Below are 6117 nucleotides of genomic sequence, written 5' to 3'. Positions count from 1 at the left end.
TCCCAGTTTGAATTAAAATTTCGCGCTGAAAAATAATTTAACAGTTGTAAAATTGTTCATGTAAACCACGTAGTCAGGTTTCATTCTTTTGTTTATCAAGTTATAATTAAAATTTCTGGATGGTTTTTTCTTAAATATTAAGTACATTATAGCATACTTCTTAATTTCTTACTAGAGGTTGCTAATATTTCATTTATGATATTTAAACTGATCTAAACGCTGGTGTATTTTGAGGAAAAGGACCTTGAAAGGTTACGCCTAAACTCTTGCCCTCGGGGACTCGAAAAACGGTAGGGTTTTAATATCTCTTATTGGTTTAATACTTTGTTTCAAATCTAATTATTTACTTGTAGATTTAATTATATTTTGCGGCTTGAATTGAACATTTACTCTCAATAGCGCCTCTCCAAAGCGTATCGTTTCCGAGGCCAGCTAATTGTGATTTTGATCGTATTGAATATGTATTTTTGTATGTGGCGGTTGAAACTTGAAATAATACTTTGTTGTTTGCAGGCCAAATTTTTGAACTTTTTGCAGGTTTGAAAATTTTGTTCACATGTCAAATTATGACAAGATGTTTGGGTTACAACAATGTTTACAAAAATTCAATGTCCACTTAATAAAATGTTGATGACGTTATCACAATATTTTGTCATGAAAAACTCACTTGAAACATTATCATAAAAAAATAAAAATTGGTCTCATGTTATTAGACAGAACTTTCCTTGTCCCTGGCATACAATCAAACAGTTTTTTAGAGAAAAACGTAAGTAGCAATCAAGAGTAAAAAAATCAAGGCGGATTCATAAATCACAAATATAGTCAAATGATATTTGTTAGTGTTTATTTTAAATTTTGGTTATCGTTTTACCATCTATGCTCTATTCTTACCATCTATGCGCTATTCTTACCTATAAAATTGGACAACAATTGGAGATTCTCTGTATAATATACCGGGTGCCCCAGTGTACCCGTTCCACTTAAATATTTCAATTATTTTAAAACATAAAAATTTGAAATTTGGTATGTTCAATATATGTAACACAACCTATTAAATGGATAGATTACTCGCGTCGTATTAGTTTCAGTTTCGCCGGAAATGACATCAATTTTCTTTTTTTTAATACAAAAGGGTATAATTTTTTGATACATTAAATAGTGCTCCTTTTTACGATGTTATTTACATGAATGTTTTAAAACGTCCCTAAAATACAGAAAAAAAATAATTTAAAACGATCATATGCAACTAAGTATTTTAATGAAATCAACGTTTAAAGCAAAATAAAACGACACAAACAGTTACTTCAGAACACGAAAATACGAGGACACTTTGCTTGAGAAACGCCACCGTATTTTTTTTTAATTCACAAGCGTTTTAAAGCTTCTAAATGAATACTATTATACCTAGTCATATGTCATTAAAACAAGAAAAAAATGCTGTCTTTTATAGTACTCCAAACTGTACTCTTTTAGATTAAAAAATTGATGTCATTTCCAGTGAAACTGAAGCTAATACGATGCTAATAGGTTGTATTACCTATATTGAACATGTGTAAGTCAAAATTTTTATGTTTTAAAATAATTGAGATATGTATTTAAGCGGAACAGGTACGGTGGGACACCCGGTATATTGCCACAGACGACAGAAGACAAATAGTCGATAGGCGACAGACAGACAAGCAACAGATAGACGGAAACGGGAGACATATCTATTTTGTGTCATGAAATGTTGAGAAAACATTAAAGTAGTCGCTCGATGTATGGACCCTATTTTAATACTTCCAGATCGGGAAGGAAAAATCGAAAAATCAAATTTTTAATTGTTTTCAGAGAAACAAGATGAAGAGAAGTTCTGTGATTCCGCACAGTTAACGATACTTTGCGATGATGTCATCAGTTTTTTGCAGTTGATGGATGGACAAATTTTGGTTACCGTTTGATCACTTTCACGATAATTTTAAAGTATGACTAAAATTTGAGAGTAATTGGTTTGATACTTTAGAAGATCATCTCCTGAATAAAATTACTTACGGTCTAATAGACAGATCGCAGACAGGCGCTAAAGAGACTGAAAGCGGGGTATTTTCATTTTTTATAAATAAGACGTCAAGAAAAAATAAAATCGGACATTCGCGAGGATAATCCTATTGTGGCGCATGTTTTTTTTTTCTTTTCGTTAGTAGAATAATGTTAATGTACACAATAGATAGACATCTTTTCAGCTTTAATAATTTAGTTGTTGTTATCTTTAAGATATTTTGTTAGAAGGAACTGGTAAGGTGGTCCAACGATGTCCTGCTTTTGATCTTGTAACGATGGTTTTGATTGAATTCAATACAACGATGTCATTACTGTCAGCAGTTCGTTTCAGAAACTTCTTTGTCAAACAATGAACAGTTTATGAAATAAAACATCTGGCTCGTTTTCTCCTTTAGGTCGTCGATTCTATAAGCATTCATCAATAATAATGATAATTTACTATAACCTTGCACGAAAACTATTAATTCTTAATTGTGTTGCCTTGAACTTCAGCAGCCCACCTTCCGAAGATAATTTCGCACGGTTATTCGGTAGTTTATTTGGTGTTACGTTACGTAATCTTCAAAAAACTTCAGCGATGTAATGATCCTAATTCATAATTAAGAACTGACTCTCTTTTAATGTAAATAAAATACTAATCGTAAACCAATCAATTTTGATCAGATAATTTTAAGAGCAGATTCAGATATTAAAGGAGATAGATAAAACAAAATTTATTTTCATTCCAAGGAATTAAGATGTATCAAGTTTTGAGAGGTATCTAACTGTTAAAAAAGTACAAGGTGTGTTTGGAGGTCTAAAATAATAATAAACTAAACGGTTGAAAGAATGAAATCGGTTACGTTTGCTACAACTGTGATTACTTTTTGAATAATAATATCTCATAAATCTGATCTACAATAAAAGAAATTGTACACTGACAAATGATACAGTGCACTAAAACTACATCTAGTAGCGAGGTAGTGAGTACAGTTAGGTACTGTACATGTATTTTTTTCGAAACTTTATTGTCACTAATAGATCTAAATCTTGAAAATATATTGTTTTAAAAAAACACTTTACATGCAGTGAAATTGTATATGTATTTATGTTATATGTCGGAGGAAAAAACTTGTTCTAAAAAATAAAAAAATCACTGTGATGCAAATATTAAATATTATTTACTCTTCCTCATCAGGAAAATTGTTTGAATATACATGTCGTCAGTATTGTCAGTGATGCGCAGACCAACAATTGTTGTTTTACATAATAATCATTTTATTTAATATAAATGTCTTTAAAGTGAATTAAAAACAAAGACAAGAAAAAGTTTAGCCTTTTTAACGTTACGTGTACATTAGAAGCGGATATATGTCAACATCTAATAATTAGTCGTTAAAGTTTCATTCATCGTAGTGTTTTTTTCTTAACATAAAACTGTCGGTAAAGTTCTAAAACGACTAACATATTCCACGCTAGTTTTATTATCTCGGTATCTAATTTCGGTACCTGTAGAAGTTACTATCGCTGACAGCTTTTATTTTAAAATAAAAAATAAAAATATAGCTATCATTAACAAGGAACATGCGAAAAAACCGTGGTGTGGCAAAGTATGAGTCATTTCTTATTTTGCGATACACGATATTCTTTCTTGATGGACCAGTTACGTGGTAGAACATACTCCATCAGATTTATCTCGAAAATAATCAGTGTTGTAGAGTGGAAGCGTATGAGGTAAAATTTCCATAACAATGACAGTGAACTGATCTAAATCGCGTTTTGACGAAATTAACCGACCTTTTTTCAAGTCAACCAAAATCGATTACTGTACATGTTTTCAGTTAATGAAATATAATAATCTGTAAATTGACAATATTCACTATAGACAGTGATGACATGATAAAGTAATTCATAACATAAATCTTACAGAACATGATGCCGTTAAAAAACCCAAAAAAAACTTGAAACTTCATTTTTTGTTATTAAAGCAACAAAGTCCACAGTGTGTTTTCTTAAATAAACTATTAAAGTTTATGGTATATTTTTTTGGACAACCCATAAAGGTAAAGTTAAGAACAGGAGTAGATCATTAAGCCACAAATAAAGGAGAGTAGCATGCTCATATTTCAAGTGACATTTATTTATTAAAATTTACGATGATGTCATCATTTTTTCGAGGAGGTGAGCAGATTTTTTTTTCGTCTCGGAGTCCTCACTGCAATCTCTAAATACATTGAAGATTTCGCACTAATCGGAACAGCATAGTTTGGAAAATTACATCATCAAAATTTTTCCAGTGAGCAGACAATACCTATGAGGCACCAAGCACGGTATTAACTTAAAAGACACTTCAATAATAGTATTATTCATCAAAATATACGGTTATTACCATTGTAAGCAGTCGTCAGCCTAAATGGTTGTCAGGACTGAAACCCGAGGACATTCATGGTTTGTACATGAATAGTATTTAAATCAGTATTTACTAGGTTGTAGAAACGACATTTATTTCTTAGGAGACGATTCTGATCCGCGTCCCCTTTATACAAGTTTTTTAAAGTTTTAAATCTATAAAGAGAGTCTAGATTGCTTCTCCTCAAGGAAGGTGTTCTGTTTCCGTGCCAGTCCTCGCGAAAGATACAGCCATTAATTTTGGTTAATAAGGCAGGTTTTTATGTAAGGTAGTATAGTTTCAAAGAGAATGATTGCGGGTGGGTAAAATTCTTCGCCTGGCGGTAAAAAGTGTGATAAAACGGCGTGGCGGCGGCCAGCTCTGGTGAGGTGCAACACCTGTGGTCTCAAACCTGATTATCGGACAGTTGCAATAACCATTTAACCGTTTCTTGTCCACTATTGTTTATGACTCCAATTATCCTGTACTTAAGTATCCGATGAGGATGTTCAAGAACAAAATCGTGCGGAAAGAGAGCACCGCAATTTTTTACTTGGGAACCAGCAAACGAAACTTCCTCGTGTGTCGTCTTTGGTATTTTAAGTATAATCGCGTGTAGCTACAAATAGTTATATGGTGTAAATAAAGTAAAATTATTCAATGATACATAGAGTGTGTGTCAGTGTGTCAAAGTGGCTCTTATGCGAAGCACGCTTCTGTCTAATTTATAATCTAGTTCTGTGCGATACAAAAAATATAACTAATGATTTCCTCGCTCCTCCGCAGGAAGTTACACATTTGGTGATATTTTTTCAGCTTCTTAATGATTTCACTATATGGATATTTCAAGTACAATACTCGCCACTTATTTCCTTAACTATCCATTACCGCATTCTGGGCTGACGATCAATTTATTGAACAGCCTTTTGTCACGCTTCACGTTGGCTACTCGAGAACTGTTCCAGTGATCTTTCAAAGAATCCTTTCCGGACGGATCCGAAAAATTTTATCTTAACTCTGAAATCCGACGTACGAGGTATGAATAAGTTCTCTCTATATGGATAAAATATGACGAGGAACTTAAAAGGCAATGCCGTCTTGTCGTCAACGTTCCTCGCTGTATTTTACACTAGAAATTAATTCCAAGAAATTGTGATTGACGTGCTGTTTTCTTTGAAAGCTTTTTAGAATTATTGGGAACTGGAATCCTGCGTTAATTGATCTCGGATACTATCCTGCAAACACTAAAAATAAAACGCGTTTATGCGACATCTCGTTTTTTTGAATTTATTATGATAATGATAACGTATAATTTATGTATTTTGGTCTAATTAATGTTGTTATCACTAAAAACTACAAAATACTTCCGCTGCAAATATTCCAGCCACTCGAAGCACGCCAACTATTTCCAAATTCAGACATAAGATCTAATTTTAGCACTTTCAAAAAAGTTGCTTTTCGTGTTTGTACTCTTTAATCGTAATTAGAAATTTAAAAATTTGATGCGTGACAGACATACCACATATAGCACGTCCTTCCCTCGTTCTTCTATCAGTGGTCGAGTTTTTTCGCATTCTCTACAGTCGTTTGTCTAGAATAATCCTCAGTACCAGATAAACAACTAAATGAGACATGCATTCCAGCTACTTCCTTCGATTTCTCAGAATCCTTGACTCCGCAGACGACACCAGTCGCCTCTCATATGATTT

The sequence above is a fragment of the Zophobas morio genome, unplaced genomic scaffold (assembly GCF_036711695.1).
Source record: "Zophobas morio isolate AGI-343-1 ecotype UQ-CSIRO unplaced genomic scaffold, CSIRO_AGI_Zmor_V1 ptg000002l, whole genome shotgun sequence".
Lineage (NCBI taxonomy): Eukaryota > Metazoa > Arthropoda > Insecta > Coleoptera > Tenebrionidae > Zophobas > Zophobas morio.
This window is presented reverse-complemented; position numbering follows the sequence as displayed.